Genomic DNA, 18,694 nt, shown 5'->3' with positions numbered 1-18,694 from the left:
TGCAAATTTACATTTTAAAAATATAGAGCTTGCATGAGGTTGATCTTTCTATTTAGCCCTATAGGGTAAATTTTACTTAAGCTTTAATTCCATTTTTTAGTTTATTGTTCAATAATCATTTATAATTAATACCCCAAATAATATAGCAGACTCTTTAAAACAATTTTTTAGTTTTATATTTTCATTAATAATATTTTATTATTAATCAAAAAACTGGAAAAAACTCCAGTAATTGTTGGCTGTGTCACTGTTTTTGCCAGCTCACCTAATTTTGTTCTCCAGAGAAAAAAATAATATCTCATGTTGTCCACTTTGCATGATTAGTAGATAAAATGTCATTCATCATCTCTTGTCTGGGAGTATATAATGAGGTTAAGGTAATCAATAAATATTTCTATTCTTTAATAATGTTTGAACCTGACAGGAAGAAGTCTTCAACGAGAAGATGCAATTTGCCAGTAATATGAGTGGTTATTCTATATAGACTACACAAAAGTGTTAAGCTGTTGGGATAGTAATTGCTTTTTGGGTATGATGATATTAAGGATATGCTTAGATTTAAAGTGATATCATGAGCATGAATAATTCTGTTTTTTGATCTCCATTCTTCAAATGCACTGCAATATTGGCAATCATCAGTGCTATTTTTCATATTATCCTTTAGCGTTTTTCACTGTCAGAATATTTCACTGTGACTGACTGTCCTGCACTATGAAAGCTTTAGAGAGACAGGTTTTCCTGTCTCTGTGGAATTATAAGACATGGAGCACCTTCTCCCTGTCACTTTCCATCTATAATTTAGATTTTAAAAAGTACTGGAGAAAGCTTGTTTTTATTTTTACTTCTTAACTGAAAATACATTAAAACTGTTTTGGTCACAAAATAACATTTTAAAGTAATGTATATTTGACCTATGGTGTCAATATTTACAATAAAAGCAAAGGGATTTGAAGGCTATTCACATCTATTTCTAGTGAAAATAACAATAAAGTATATAGTACAAATATATACCAATTATTTTTTAAATAAAGTCAGATATTAAATTAGAATTAACATAATCAAAATTAATTTCATTGAATATTCAATATTAATACTTTAGTAATTTAATAGATAGTGTGCCAAAACTGGTTTGGCTCAGTGGATAGAGAGTCAGCCTGCCAACTGGAAGGTCCCAGGTTTGATTTTGGTCAAGGGCATGTACCTTTATTGCAGGCACATCCCCAGTTTGGGGTGTGCGGGAAGAGGCTGATAGATGTTTCTCTGTTATCGATGTTTCTAGCTCTCTGTCTCTCTCTCCCTTCCTCTCTATAAAAAATCAATAAAATATATTAAATAAATAAATAAATAAATAAAAGATGGTGCCATTTCATTAAAAATGTATATCAATTAAGAGCTTATGCCGAAAACCGGTTTGGTTCAGTGGATAGAGTGTCAGCCTTTGGACTGAAAGGTCCCAGGTTCGATTCTGGTCAAGAGCATGTACCTTGGTTGTGGGCATGTTCTCAGTAGGGGTGTGCAAGAGGCAGCTGTTCGATGACTCTCTCTCATCAATATTTCGAACTCTCTATCTCTCTCCCTTCCTCTCTGTAAGAAATCAATAAAATATATTTTTTTAAAAGAGCTTATAACAATGACATTATAGTTGTTTAACTATGCAGTACAACAGTATTTATATTATTTTTGAGATACCATATGATTTATATTCTATGATGTGAAGAATGTTTTTCATATTTTATCATAGAGTATAAAATGTATATAGTAGCTGTGTTTATAGAGAATGAATAAAGCATTTCAACCAAAGAGATTCTACACATTGTTGAAGAATTATATATTCTTCATATACTTTCTACTGGTCACTAAAGAAATACATCATTTAGGCATATGGATAGAAGGACACATAATATTTAATGAAATCATGAACTTAGAAAAAAATTTTCTTAAATTAATTCTGTGCAATCAGCTTCAACTGAGAAGAAACAGGTGTTGGTAACATTTTACCAATTTTCTTCTCAAAAACCATGTTACAAACCATGTGTCTGTGTTTGTATTATTTTTAAACAGTTTCTTCTCTGGCATGAATAATTTTTACTTGAATTTAATTTTTTGATAGTTCATGATAATACACACACATACTTGTTGGTGTGTTTTTCTTTAGTTTTACCTAATCTTAAAGAGACAGATCCAAATATAAGCAATCTTGTCCGCGTTGGTGGTATAGTGGTGAGCATAGCTGCCTTCCAAATATAAGCAATCTAAAACAGAAATATAAATATACTTTTAAAAATAAGAGGAGTCATTTTTAAAAGTATATATATATAAACATAGAGAAGCATTCTTTGCACCTATAAAATGAAATAGAAGATTAAAGCAAATAGTTTTTATTCATTAATACATTTTCAAAATAATGACACTTAAAATAAAGGATTCATACTTAATAACACTATTTATCTTTATAAATAATTTTATTATAAATGAAATGTAAAAAAAAAAATGCTAAAAGGAATTATCAAATTTTTGACCTGTGGGAATTGATCAAAGTGATTAAAGCTGTCACTTTGAAACAAGAGATATATCTACTAAGGCCCTGGCCCCGTTTGTCTTATTGTACAGAGCATCACCTTGTGTACTGAAGGGTCCCAGTTTCGATTCCAGGCAAGGGTGCATGTCCAGGTTGTGGGCTCAATCCCCAGTGGGCAGCTTGCAAAAGGCAGCCAATCAATGATTATCTCTCATATTGATGTTTCTATCTCTCTCTCCCTCTTCCTTCCTCTCTGAAATAAATAAAAAATATTTTTAAAGAATGCAATCATGAGAAAGATCTCCTAGGATATCAAATATAAACCATGTAAGAGAATGTGAAAAGCACTTCAAAGTAATTATAATTATTTTAAGCAAACATGATTCAGAAAAGAAAAAAAAAATGGGGGTGGGCTTATATAAATCTGTTTTGAATGTCCTAATAGTGCCGAACATCTCAGAAAAATGCAGCTGATTTCTTCTTCAAATTCTTAGTTAACTATCTTTCTGCTGTCCAATATTTAAATCGCATGCATATTACACAGAATGGCAGACTGTATTGTTTTCCTAAAACCTAATAATAGCAAATATGTAAGTTTTTGTTTGTTTGTTTGTTTTGTTTTATTTTCTTTTGTTTTGTTTTTGTACAGTGAGGAATCAGGAGTCATAGAAAGAGAAACAAAAATACTTATTCTAGTCCAAAGAAGGACATCTCTAGATGGGCATTAATGATATCGAAGCATAGAGTTCTGGATACCTATAATAAGCCAATGCCATGCAGTTTTTGCAGGAGGTTTCAGTCCATATTTCTTGTGCTCCATGAAAATGAGGAAAAATCACCCACAAAAATAATCAAGACATTCCAACCCTAGTTGACTAACATACATCTGTATTTCCTCTTCAATGGGGGCATATGCCCTTGACTGGAATCGAACTCTCAATTCATAGGCCTATGCTCTATCAACTGAGACAACTGGCTAGGGCTGCATTTTTGTTATTATATCTATGAGTAAATAAAACAAAACAAAACAAATGATTCCATGATGAAAGATTTGTATCACTTTTTTTGCACACACCCTCAATTCCTTTGCTCCTTTTTAGTTTTATTATACTCATCTAAACCCTTCCATTTATATCCTACTCTACACTCATTTCATTCGACACAAATTTATGACTCTCTCAACCTCCCAATCTCAAAAAACTTTCTTCTCTTGGCTCATGGATAATATGCACTTTATATTTTTCTTCTATCTCGTTGTTGTTTTTCTAAGTCCTCTTTTGGTGGTTTTTCTATATTTCCATAATCTGTAAATATTGGAATGCATAGGGCACGGTACTTATACCAGTTAAGTATTTTCTTCCCTTTTTGTTCTTAGGTCTTCATCTCTAAGTAATATGTACATAATGATTTCTAAATATATAATCCCAGCATAGTTCCGAACTCTAAATTTAATTCTGTGCAATAAAAGTTCAGTGATGATAATAATGTTCTATACCTACACTTTCCATTATGGTAGCCTCTAGACACACATGATTATTGTGTAATTGAACTATGGCTAGCTGGTAAAACAAGGAAACACAAGTTTATTTAAATATATATTTTATTAATTTTTCACAGAGGGGAAGAGAGAAGGATAGAGAGTTAGAAACATCGATGAGAGAGAATCATCTATCAGCTGCCTCTGGTATAACTGTTATAATAGCACAAGTTTTTGATTAATGACTTCTGTTAAATCACCCTAATCATAATCACTAGGATGCCTACTATGCAAGATGGCATAACCATCACATTTCTTTTTCTCATACCCACATCAAATATATTAGAAACTCCTGCTACTTTTATTTTAAAATTATATCCAGAATCTGACCATTAATGAAATTTTATTCTGAGCACTCCTAAAAATAAATAAATAAATAAATAAATAAATAAATAAATAAATAATTTTAAAAAAGACAGTCATTTTTTCCCTTCATTTAAAATCATAGCAATAATCAATAATGCCTTGCTTCTACCTATCTGGAATGTTTAATCGTTCTTAACAGAGCCGATAAATTTCAGAAAAATAATCAGACCATGTCACCCTCATGTTCAGAGTTTTAAATTGATTCCTATTGTCTCAGTGTAAAAGCTAATTTCTTCATGAAAATACTATCTTTTTTGTTCCTCTCCCCTTACCTCTCTGAGTTCATTGTCTGCTGCCTTCTCCATTGCTCTCTTTATTTTCCAGTCTCAATGATAAACTTGGTAGTGTTCCTTGAGCATATTAGACATTCTCCAGCCTCAGAGTCACTGCAATATTATTCTTCTGGAATCTAGGATGTAATTATTTTAATTCATAAATGAAAACTTTGCCCCATTAAACCTCCATTTCTTCCTGGCTCCTTTTTATAGTTATTGCCATGTAATTTACATTTTTATATATTTTATGACCATCAACATAGTTGCATAATTACTGCTTTTATATAGCTTTTTCATAAGAGAGATAAAAAAGAAAAGAATTTTAAAAACACACATGTACTGAATTTTATACAGGCAGTCCTCGGGTTATGTTGGACTTCACTTACATCATTTTGTGGTTACATCACCATCTCCCATTTACAGTATTTATATAAAAAAAAGTTCCATCATTTAGACGTATGTACATATGTGCTTTATGGTTTTTATTATTATTATTATTATTATTATTATTATTATTATTATTATTTACTTACCACAAGTAAAGGTCAGGAATTGTTATCTTTCTTTTAATGTTTTTTGTTTTTTTTTACTATGTCATGTCATTACTTCTGTGTATGTGCTCCATGTGAGTGACTAGATGCTTATGTAGGTGGATTCAAACTTACAGCGAAAATCGCATTACCTTGCACCATAGGAATGGATCTCTGACATAACCCGAGGACTGCCTGTATTTGCCTATATGGTTATTTTTAATAATGTACTTAATTTCTCCACCTGGTTTTGAGTTACCTGTAATGTCCTTTCATGTGAGTCTAAAGTAAACTCTAATATTACTTAGCTAAAAAAATATTAGCTAATAATTTGCTCCTGATGAGGTCTTTCAGTTTTTATCAGAGCATAGCTTTCCTTCTTCTTCTTCTTTTTTCTCCTTTTCCTTCTCCTTCTCCTTCTTCTCCTTCTCTTTCTCCTTCTTCTTCTTCAAATGACAGTTTTGCTAGATATATATAATTAATACTTGATTAATTATTATTTTATTACTTTGAATGTGTAATTCCACAGCCTTCTAGTTTCCAAGGTTTCTAATAAAATGTCAGCTGTTAATCTTGTGACTTCCTTATGTGTAAGACATATTTTTATGATTCTCTTTTGTCAGTGAATTTCAACAATTTCACTATTGTGCATGTTGGTATAATCTTTGAATTTATATTACCTAAAGTTTCTTGGATGTGTCAGTTATGATTTACAACAAATTTGGGAAGTTTTTAGCTATTATTTTAATATATAAATTGGTATGCTTGATGGTGCACTACATGTCTCTAAGGCTCTTTTATTCTCTTTATTTATTTTACTTTGTCCCCCAAACTGATCATCTCAAGTTAGCTCCTACTTTTGCTATTGATGCCCTCCAGTGTATTTTAAATTTTATTTATTATACATTATAATTCCAGAGTTTCTATTTGGCTCTTTCCTTAGAGTATCTCTTTTTTTCATATCTACTTATGAACTTTATATTCATAATCTAATTTAATTACTTCATCTTGTTCCTTTTTCTTTCTTTGAACTTATTTATGATAACTGATTAAAGTCTTTGATTAATTTGTACAATATGTGGTCTGCCTCAGGAATAGTCTATCAACTTCTTTTTTTCTATCTGCACAGGGCAAGCTTTTCTATTATTTGTTGTATTTTTTGTTTAAAAGTGAAAGTTTAAAATAGTATAATAATTTTATAAATCAAATCCCCTCCCCTTTTCTCACAGTTTTTTGTTGTTGTTGTTGTTGTTGTTGTTGTTGTGCTTTTTGTTATGGCTGTGTGTTACAGAATTTATTTGGCTCATTCTGCAAGGTATTTTTTGCCACATATATCCACTGAAGTCTTTGCTGGTTAACCTAGTGGTCATTAAGTTATTGAACAAAGATTTTCTGAAATGCCTTTAATCAGCAAGTCTTCAAATCTTTGCTGAGTGACTTTGCATGTCTCTTCAGACATCTTTATGTTCTGAAAGTCAATATAACTTTACTTCCCACTTATGAGGACATTGAAGTCAGCAATATTTAAGAGAGTAAGACCTTTGGAGGTTTTGCCAAGTCTTATGCAGGGCTTTTTAGATTCCCAGAAATATTCCATAGTTTTTACAATCTCCCTCTGTGTACCCCATTGTCAGATATATTAAAATATATATTAATAAAAGACCTGTAGCCATGATGCCATAATGCCCTCATGACCAAATAAGCAGTGGCTCTCATGGTGGGTGGGGCAGGGCATGAGCTACTAGCAGCTGAGAGCTATGAGTGGCGGAGGGTGGAGCAGGAACTGAGGCAAGTGGAAGTGAGATCCTTGTGCATAATTTTGTGCATGTTGGGCCTCTAGTAAATAAATTAAGTAAATATGCCCCTTCTTATTTTTTCGTCATCTCCTTCTGAGCTAACTGGTAACACCACCTCAGAGAGTTGCAAAGTTAAAAAAAAAAATCTTAGTAAACATTCTTTACAAGTTCTTTGGAGATTGGATTGTTCTCATCCAGTAAGCCCAAAATTATTAGTAGATCAAACAGCAAACCCTGAAAATAAAGCTTAGCAGTGACTGCTAAGGTTTATAGATTCTATATTTGTGAGACTCTGACTTTTCAAGACATTACAAAACTGAGGAGATAGAATTAGGTCAAGTTAACAAAGATGACAAATAATAATCCTTACTAATTCTAAGTCTTTGTGTGTGTTTTTTTAAGCCATGCTTCTTGGATTGTTTAAAGCATTTAGTTAGTCTACAGAGTTGGTGGGAGGAGGGGGGCGGTTGATTGAGTTTGGAGCGGGGGAGTTGATTTTGGCAACTTTTCTAATGTTTTCTCTGTTTTTATTGATGAACAGACTTTTAGACTTTCTTACTCCATCTTTATAGTAACAAGAAAGCTCTAGGTTTTACAAATATAAATTACTTTTAAAAATAATGAATATTTTGGAGTAGAAAAAGCCTACTAGACTAAAAAAGTATCTAAGGATGACTTTAAAATTTTTTAAATATAAGATGTAGAATGATTTTATAGAGTGTTGTATTTATATTTTGAAATTATAGAAAAATTGGATAGCAGACTTAATCCATGGATCATTGTTTGAATAAAAGTTTATATTTACATATTTATTTCTAGGTATTGATTTTTACATAATTAAATTTTTGCTAAAATCAACCCATTTAATCTTTACAACATTAAATTGTAGCAGAAATTCAACAAAAGAAGCACAGAGCCCCTGGCTTAGTTCCTTGGGCTTTAGTCACCCAAAGGTTGTCAGTTCACTACTCATTCAGGAAACATGCCCAGATGGTTGGCCCTTTCCCCAGTAGGGTACATGTAGGAAGCAGCTGATCAATGTTTTTCTCTCATCTCTCTCCCTCTCCCTCTCCCTCTCCCTCTCCCTCTCCCTCTCCCTCTCCCTCTCCCTCTCCCTCTCCCTCTCCCTCTCCCTCTCCCTCTCCCTCTCTCTCTTCTCTCTCGTCATTTTTTAAAAGAAAAGCACAGAAAAGATTGGTTAACTTGACCAAATGTTATTTATAGTAAGTGAAAGAGCCAGGATTAGGATAGAGCAGTGTGATTCTAAAGCTCATTTGTATAGCCATCATATTTATTTCATGGTTGTAGTACATACAAGTATAAATTCCTTGAAATTCTCAGCCCACAGAGAAAAAGGCATTTGGTGGTTGCAGGCCACCTGGAAGAGTCTCACCAAAAGGATGCTAAGGGGCTTTTCATAAAGAGCTAATGGGACACAATCATTGCCTGCTTCACAATTTTGTCATTAATTAAATCTGATATAGACTACAGTTTACATTATTAGAATCTTAAGTGTGTACTAACTTAAGATATAGGCCTAAGAAATTAAGACAGCTCATTAATAAAACAACCCCTCTGAGGAGAGTCAGCTACAAATCAGGACTTGAATGGATTAAAACCATATTAAAATAAGGTTGATGGCCTCCTTAGCATCTTATCACCTCTTTACACAAACTCATTGCAATTTATCCTAAAACACAATTCCTTGATATCTTCTATGGTACATAACATAAATCAGACCAAAAACTATTGAATGATTACAAGTAAAATTCAGTGTGCTACAAAGGGATGATTCAAAGTTCTAGTTTAATGTTGAATTCTTTCCTGAAAAAGGGTATTCCAGGTTTCAAATTTCTTAATGGAAAATGAAAAGTTTAGGAAGATCACCTTTGATATTCACTCCAATAAACAATCTATATCTGTCAAATACAATGAAATTTATAGCATAAATTTCTTTAAACCTAAAATCATATACTATATAAGTAATTGTATATATATATATATATATATGTATGTATATATATATATATATATATATATATATATATATATATGCCTAAGCAATCATTTGACCATTCAACTGTTCAACCAGTAGCTATGATGTGCACTAACCACCAGGGGACAGATGCTCAACACACAGGCATAGAAACATGGAACAGACTGATGAATCTCAGAGGAAAGGGGGAGGGGTTGGGTGGGAAGAAATTAACCAAAGATCTTATATGCATACCAGATGCCTGATGCACAGATTAATGCACCAGTGGGGTCCCTCAGCCTGGCCTGCTGGGATCAGGTTGAAACCAGCAATACAACATCCCCTGAGGGGTCCCAGATTATGAGAGGGTGCAGGCCAGGCTGAGGGACCTCACTGTTGCACAAATCTGTGCACCAGGCCTCTCATCCTATAATAATTAAAGGCTAATATACAAATCAACCAAAAGGCAGAATGACCAGTTGCTATGACATGCACTGACCACCAGGGGGTAGATGCTCAATGCTCATGGCTGGAAGCGCCAAGGATGTCCAACTGACGGTTTAGGCCCATTCCACACCTGTCACTTAGACATCTCCCACAGGCTCCCAGACTGTGAGAAGGTGCAGGTCAGTCTGAGGGAAGCCCCTGGGCCTCTAAAATTATATATATATAACGTGTGTTTGTATGTATATATATATATATATATATATATATATATATATATATATAAATATATAAATACACACACACACACACACACACACACACACACACACACAGCATATTTTCCGTTGTATAAGACGACTTTTGAAATGAAAAAAAAGTCAACTGAAAATTGGGGGCAAAAGACCAAAATTGCACAAAAATTACCTGCAGATCTTGACGGCAAAGTAAGTCTTTTCTTTGAAATGGGGGGTAGTCTTATACAGAATATAGGCCTAAACCTATGTTTTAACTGTAAAATTAGGGGGCGTCTTATACGCCGGAAAATACGGTATATAATATTTATATTATTCAAAATATATATATATATATTATTAAAATATATATATTTTGTGCACTGGGCCTCAAATATATATATATATATATATATAGATAGATAGATATATTGATATAAATATATATATTTTAAATATATATATATGTGTATATATATATATATATATATATATATATATTCTTGATCTATTCTGATGTGAATATTTCTATCCTAGAATTTTGTTATCTGAAGGCAGGATCTGTAACTTGTATATTTTTGAATTATATATATATATATATATATATATATATATATATATATATATTTATATCTGTAACTTGTATATTTTTGAATAATATATATTGCAAATATATATATATATATATTGCAAAGATATATATTGTTCAAAAATATACAAGTTACAGATCCTGCTTTCAGATAACAAAATTCTAGGATAGAAATATTCATATCAGAACAGATCAAGAATATTTTGGTACACTCTGAAATTTTATCATTAACTATGTAGACAGTTCTCATAGTTGATGAAAATGCAGCTTAAGTAGAGTTTAATTGAAATTTTCTTGATTAGCCACTGTAACTCTAATGAATGCAAATTTCAGCACTTTCAAAATTATATCCTACTGTGTGAATCTTTTTTATGCAATCAACAAAAAAACGAAGCACTGATTTACTAAATGGATCTCAAAAGTTATTATTTCTTTGTTAATTTAATCAAATTTTACTTTCTGTCTTCTTAAAAGTAAATTTTTCATATGCTTTTGTTTACATTACATAAGAGGACTCTGTGAAGTCTTAACTCTAAAGTGGTAAAGAAAAATATACACTAGAAAATAAATACATTTTAACCATTTATTTCAAAGAAAGAAGCCATCAAAATAATGCAATTATATTGCTATCCCTTTTACATTAATTAAACAATATTCTCAAACACAGTGCCTGGCACCACTAGAGATTTAAGACCTATACCCTCTGTATACCCACAGACTCACTAAGGTAATACCATGATGCAAGACAAAAAAGGGGGTTAACCATTTACAGAAATTGAGGAAAATATTTATTTTGTAAGCATTCATTTCTGAACATGGAATAAGAGAGTTGAGAAAGAATTATATCTGCTAATTCAACTTTTATTTATTTCACAGAAGGAAAAAAACACCCACATGTCCACACAAGACATTCTTCTGCAATTTGTCATCTATGTGTATAGTGCAGAGTCTGGGAGATAAACCAGATTCTTGAGTACCTATTGAGTGCGTTTAGTTAAACCACCATTATCTTGTAAAAAGTCAAGTGATATTGCCATGATACTGAATAAATACAATATTGTAATGAGCCAATTGATGTAGGGGTACTTCAGTGTTAATCAGAACTTTCACTAACTAGCCTACACAGTAATACATTATTCCTTGTCATGTGCATTTAAGTATTTTGCCCTGAGCTAGTTTACATAGGGAATACACCATAAGCGTGAAGTTTAACTAAGAAATGTTTATGAAATTGGTAATAATGCTTTAAAAGGCAATCACAAATCAATGTGATATTGCTTGAAAGTCATGACTCTTTTTTTTTTTTCTGGAGAAATTTTTATTAATCCTTCATACAATTTTGAAATCCGTAGTAGTTGATTTGGGTTTTACATCAATCTCTGTATTTTTACCTTGTCTACTTGTTGAAACTCCCAGAATTTATAAACACTGTAGAAGATGTCATTCATTTACACCTAGGCATTTGCCTGCAGCCAATGAAGATACTGGCCATGTCTGCAATTTGCACCTGCTTCTCTGCCCACCCTTTTTCTAGAAACTTTTAATCTTTTTTTTTTTTTTTAATCAGAGGTTAAATAGAACTAATGGCTTCAGAGATTACCATTAATTCCTGAAGGGCAAGAGGTGAATATCCCAGGCTCCCCATGTTCTTGTGGGACAAATCTTAGGCAATAGAAGACATAAAATCTCACTCAATAAATGTTCTACTAGCCTTTTGTCCCTTCATCCTCTCATATTTCCCACTGCCACTCTTGTTCTTCCTAGTGTCACCTCTTAAGGGCTTTTCACAAGATTTGTCCAGTTGTTGTGGGCCAAGGTTGAGGACTAATCAAGAAGAGGGCTCAGAGGAGCCTAGGAGGTTTGTCAAACAGGAAATATTTGTCAAGAGAATTGCATATATACAACAAAAAGGTAAAAAAAAAAAAAAAAGTAGGTGTTTTATTATTTAGTTAAAAAAATTAATATATATATATATATATTTTAAATTTCAGAGAGGAAGGAAGAGGGAGAGGAGAGAGAAACATCAATGATGAGAGAGAATCATTGATGGGCTGCCCCTTCATTCCGCACACTGGAGATCAAGCCCACAACCCACACATGTGCCCAGACCAATAATCAAATTATGACCTCCTGGACTATAGATCAATACTCAACTACTTAGCCATGCTGGCTGGACAAAAGTAGGTGTTTTAAATGTATTAAAAATAGTTTTCTTAGACATGATATACTAGGTTTTGATATAGTAAGAAGTTAATTTAAAAATCTAATGATTTAACACACCAGAGGTTAATTTGTCTTATATCCCAAGTCAGTTGTGTATCCCACTGTTCTTTTTTTTTTAATTTATCTTTATTGTGGGAAGTATTACAGATGCCCCCTTTTATTTCCCCATTGATCCCTTCCACCTCAACCCCCATCTCCCAAAACCTTCACCACACTATTGTCTGTTTACATGAGTTAGGCATATTAATTATTTGGTTAATCTCTCTCCACCATCCCACCTCCTTCCTCCACTCCATCCACCCCTGCCTTCCCTCTGAGATTTGTCAATCTGTTTTATGCCTCTGTGTCTCCAGATCTATTTTGTTTATCAGTTTACTTTGTTCATTAAATTCCACACATGATTGAGATCATATGATACTTCTCTTTCTCTGACTGGCTTATTCCCAATGTTCTGGATGGCAACTCCTTTCCAAGTGGTGACTCAGAGGTGTGATGACCCTGCCATATCACTAATGTCTCCCAGGTTGCTGCAGCTTGGAAAAGAGAACAGGAGGAACATGCAGGGGGTGGTCATTGCAGAAACCCAGGCATCACCTTTGTTATTTCTACTCAGAGTTTTTTAGCCGGAACTAACCACATTGTCAGCGAGAGAAATCCAACTTAAACTAGATTACATAGAAAATAGGGATTAAACAAAATAAATTAGCATTTTTTAAGTGAAAAAATATTAAGAGTGGATGCCTTGGAAAAGGAATAAACCAAACATATAACTGAATATATCCACAGAGGGGATTTACATAACTTCTCTGACACAAAGACTCCCCTAAGAAGCTGAGAGGTAGGGGGTCATAAACAGGCATCAAAACAGAGATGCAACAGGACATTGGGGGATTAACATCAGCCAAAGCCAGGATAGAACTGAATTGTCAGGAAAATACTGAGAAGCCTTGCTGGAGCAATTATCACAGATTGTCTGTGCCAAAAAAAGAGATATATTTTTATCAGCATAAGCACAGACCAGTTGCATCCCTCTGCAGTGATGTGAGTTAAACTTCCCTGAATCTAGACTTAATCCCAAAACATGGGGCAAGTGAGCCAGCTCCTTAAACTGATTAAACGTTAAGTTGAAGTGACTAATAAATCACTGGAATTGAGCTAATTTGGCTGAAAACGTCCAGATTAATGCTTTAGCTTCAAACAGACTGGAGCTCAGAATCAGACTTTTAAATCAGTGCCAGAATAAAGAACTTTATGGAAACTTGTAATGGTATTCTGTTTACAATTTTTTCTAATTTGCACTAGAAAGCAGAAGTGATAGTGAACATTAAAATGTAAAAGGTGCCTTGAAAAATACGATTAATAGCTTGTTAATAACAAAAAGGAGGTAAAGAGAAACTGATGTAAAGTTCTGGACTGAGACTAAAATCAACCTTATTTTGTATATGAAAGATGGAAGTAGATGATATTTGACAGCAAACTTTAACTTCTTGTTATCAGAAATGATCAATTGTATATATGATGTAGATTGAGAGCTGATTCCAGTTCACTATGCTTTATAATTTGAACCTAAAGTATTTGATTTATCCAGTGTCCACATTTAACAATTTAGGGGTAGAGTAATTATGAACAAATTGGGATTTATTTTGATTGAGTATTCTGCAAGCAAAGCTGTAGAATGGAAGAATGGCTGATTAAACTGGTCTTTAAGATCCTTTCTACCAGGCCAGCATGGCTTAGTTGGTTGAGTGTCATCCCATGCACCGGGTTATGTGCTCAATCCTCAGTACTGAGTGTACAAGAAGCAGCTGGCTGATATTTGATGTTTCTCACTCACCAATGTTTCTATCTCTTCCCTCTCACTTTATCTCTCTCTAAAATCAATAAAAACATTTAAAATAAAGATCCTTTTTACCCTAAAATCTTTCTATTTCTTTAAAGTGCTTCATTGTATATGTATGTGTGTGTGTGTGTGTGTGTGTGTGTGTGTGTGTGTGTGTGAGAGAGAGTGTGTATAATAGAGAAATGTGCAAATTGTCCAGGACACTGTCACAGTAACAGTAATGACCAAAGAGCAACCAGGCCAGCAGGGGGACAGTTGAAGGCAACTAGGCTGAGAGGGGAGAGTAAGAGGCGATCAGGTCGTTGGAGGGGCAGTTGGGGTTAATCAGGCAAGGAGGCAGGTGAACAGTTAGGAGCCAGTGGTCCCTGATTGTGAGAGGAATGTCTGACAGCCAGTTTAGTCCCCCAGTCTCTGGCAGGCTGGGCTGAGAGACCCCCCTCCATGCATGAATTTCATGCACTGGGCCTTTGTTCAGTGTCCCAGTGTTTTTAGTTCAACATATAATGAGAATAGAGATGGGTATTAATCTTTATTGTGAATTTTGCTAAAATAATCCAGTGCTCTTTAATTTGATGAGAAATGTTTTTGTTTCTTTCTCTTTCTTATCACAGGTATTCTTTTTGTGTGTTCCAATAAAGATAAAGAAGTTAAAAACTATTTATTGAGTCTAGTACTTTTCATAAAAACATACCATCAACCTATGAGCCAGGAGGTCACAGTTTGATTTCAGGTCAGGTCTCCATCCTCAGTGGGGGATGTGCAGGAGGCAATTGATAAATAATTCTCTCTCATCATTGATGTTTCTATCTCTTTCTTGCTCTCTCTTCCTCTCTGAAATCAACAAAATATATATTTCAAAAACTGCCAAGCACTTGAGACATAGTGTAGTTTACTTTTTCTTCTGCTTTATTATGAATCTTTCAAATCCAAAGGTACTCACTGATTGATACATATGGTCCTCTTTTTTTTTTCTTTTCACATTTTCTGAAACTAATGCATAGTAATAATGAAATATAAAGTGAACTATCCTACCTAATAAAAGAGTAACTATCCTATCTAATAAAATTGACCATCATACTAACACAAGATGACCCCCGTGTGGTAAAAGATGGCTGCCTCCATGTGGACACAAGAAGGCCACCACAAGATGGCCTGCAGGGGAAGGCAGTTGTGAAAAGTTATGAGTGATCAGGCCAGCAATTGAGGGAGACCAGGCCTTCAGGGAGGACAATTGGGTAGGACCAAGCCTGCAGGGAAAGGCAGTTGGGGGTGGGGGAGGCCTGCAGGGGAGATCAGTTGGGGGAGACCAGACATGCAGGGGAGGACAGTTGGGTGTGAGCCAGCAGTCCTGGATTGTGAGAGGGATGATCAATCGCCCCTTTAAGGCTGATCCCACTGGGGATTGGGTGTAAACAGGAGGATGGGCATTCCTCAAGGGGTTTCACATTGGTGAGGGTGCAGGCTGGGCTGAGGAAAACCCCCCACCACCGTGCATGAATTTTGTGCACCAGGCCTCTAGTGTAATTATAATAGCATACCTAATTTACTTACTATGCTTCTCAAGTTTAGAATTATTACAACATTGTTAGGTGAAAAGCCTAAAGCTGCGATTCTCAACCTTTCTAATGCTGCAACCCTTTAATACAGTTCCTCATGTTCAAATATTTTTATTGCTACTTCATAACTATAATTTTGCTACTGTTATAAATCATAATGTAAATATCTGTGTTTTCCAATGGTCTTTGGCAACCCTGCTAGCTTTTCTTGACCTGTCTTGAACCTCAGAAGTGGTATTACCAAGTCAAATGGCAGTTCCATTTTTAGTTTTTGAGGAAATGCCATACTATTCTCCATAGTGGCTGCACCAGTCTTCATTCCCACCAGCAGTGAAGGAGGGTTCCTTTTTCTCTGCATTCTCGCCAGCACTTGTAGTTTGTTGACTTGATAATAGCTATTCTGTCATGTGTGAGATGGTACCTCATTGTTGTTTTGATTTGAATCTCTCAGATGATTAGTGACTTTGAGCATGTTTTTATAGGCCTCTTGGCTTTCTGTATGTCCTCTTTTGAAGCATCTATTGTATTTAGGTCCTGTTTCCCCCTTTTTTTTTTATTGTCTTTCTTTTGTTAAGTTGTATGAGTTCCCTTTAAATGTTGGAGATTAAATCCTTATAGGGATAATATTGGCAAATATGTTCTCCTATGATGTGGGATTTCTTGTTTTGTTGATGGTTTCTTTTGCTGTGCAGAGCTTTTTATTTTGATGTAGTCCCATTTATTTATTTTTCTCCCTAGTTTCCATTCCCCTAGATGCTACATTGATAAAGATATTGCTATCGATATAACAAATGTCTGCTATGTTGCTGCCTATAACTTCTTCTAGGATTTTTATGGTTTCTCTAAGTCCTTTATCCATTTTAAGTTTATTTTAGTGTTTGGTGTAAGTTGATGGTCTAGTTTCATTTTTTTTTTTTTGTATGTATCTGTCCAATTCTCCCAGCACCATTTATTCGAAAGATTGTCTTGTCTCCATTGTATGCTCTTGCCTCCTTTGTGAAATACTAATTGAGCATAAAGGCTCAGTTCAATTTTGGGGTACTCTATCCTATTCCATTGGTCTATATTACTGTTCTTTTGCCAGTACCAGGAAGTTTGAGAACAGTGACTTTGTAATACAGCTTGATATCTGGTATTGCGATCGCTCCAACTTTGTTCTTCTTTCTCAAGATTGCTGCAGTTGTACAGGGTTTTTCTTTTTTTATTTCAGATGAATTTTGAAGAGTTTGTTGTACATCTTTGAAGTATGCCATTGATATTTTATTTTTATTTATTTTTTGTTTTTGGCTGGGTACAGTGAACTTTATTGATGGTGCACGACCGACAAAGTAGGGCTCCCTATGCCCCTCCCCTTCTTCAGGAGGTCTGGGATGAAAACAGTAGTCAGGAGATTCTCAGTGTGTTAGGGGACTGATATGGGCAGGGACTCCCCAGCAGCAGAGGGCCTCTCTTCCTCTTGCTGGGGCTGGTGGTCCAAGGGGCTCTTACTCTTTGGAGGCCATGTAGACCATGAGGTCCACCACTCTGTTGCTGTAGCCAAATTCATTGTCATACAGGAAACAAGCTTGACAAAGTGGTCATTGATGGCAATGCCAGCGCCAGCATCAAAGGTGGAGGAGTGGGTGTCACTGTTAAAGTCGCAGGAAACAACCTGGTCCTCAGTGTAGCCCAGGATGCCCTTGAGGGGGCCCTCTGCTGCCTGTTTCACCACCTTCTTGATATCATGGTATTTGGCAGCTTTCTCCAGGAGGCAGGTCAGATCCACAACAGACATGTTGGGTGTGGGGATACAAAAGGCCATGCCAGTGAGCTTCCCATTCAGCTCAGGGATGACCTTGCCCACAGCCTTGGCAGCGCCCGTAGAAGCAGGGATGATGTTCTGGGCAGCCTCTCGGCCATCTCGCCACAGCTTCGCAGAGGGGCCACCCACGGTCTTCTGGGTGGCAGTAAAGGCATGGACGGTGGTCATGAGTCCCTCCACCATGTCAAAGTTGTCATGGTTGACCTTGGCCAGGTGGGGCAAGCAGTTTGTGGTGCAGGAGGCATCGCTGACGATCTTGAGGGAGTTGTCATACTTCTCATGGTTCACACCCATCACAAACATGGGGCCATCCGCAGAAGGGGCAGAGATGATGACCTTCTTAGCTCTGCCCTTCAAATGAGCCCCAGCCTTCTCCGTGGTAGTGAAGACCCTGGTGGAATCCACAACATACTCAGCACCAGCATCACCCCATTTGATGTTGGCGGGATCTCGCTCCTGGAAGACGGTGATGGGCTTTCCGTTGATGATGAGTTCCCCGTTCTCAGCCTTGACGGTGCCTTTGAACTTGCCATGAGTGGCATCATACTGGAACATGTAGACCATGTAGTTGAGGTCAATGAAGGGGTAATTGATGGCAACAACTTGCACTTTGTCAGATTCTATAGCAGCCCTGGTGACCAGGTGCCCAATGTGGCGAAATCCGTTCACTCCGACCTTCACCATCGTGTCTCAGGGTTGTGGCTGCTGGCATTGCATGGGAGGAGAGGCTGTCTGCTGAACAGGAGGAGCAGAGAACCTGCCATTGATATTTTAATGAGGATTGCATTAAATCTATGTACTGCTTTGGGTAGTATGGACATTTTAGCGATGTTGATTCTACCAATTCATGAACATGGTATATTCATCCATTTGTTTATGTATTTCTCTCTCTTTTTTTCAGTGTCCTGTAATTTTCTAAGCACAGATGCTTTACCTCCTTGGTTAAATTTATTCCTAGGTATCTTAATTTTTGTTGTTGCAATGGAATTTTTTTTTTTTTTTTTTAGTTTC

General features: G+C 35.3%; 1 pseudogene; it reads right to left on the bottom strand.

Annotated features, from left to right (window-relative positions):
- Nucleotides 1-17,162: 17,162 nt before the first annotated feature.
- LOC118723935 lies at nt 17,163-18,440 on the bottom strand (annotated as a pseudogene).
- Between the last annotated feature and the right edge of the window lie 254 nt (nt 18,441-18,694).

This window comes from Pipistrellus kuhlii, unplaced genomic scaffold (genome assembly GCF_014108245.1).
Source record: "Pipistrellus kuhlii isolate mPipKuh1 unplaced genomic scaffold, mPipKuh1.p scaffold_m20_p_2, whole genome shotgun sequence".
NCBI lineage: Eukaryota > Metazoa > Chordata > Mammalia > Chiroptera > Vespertilionidae > Pipistrellus > Pipistrellus kuhlii.
This window is presented reverse-complemented; position numbering and strand designations above follow the sequence as displayed.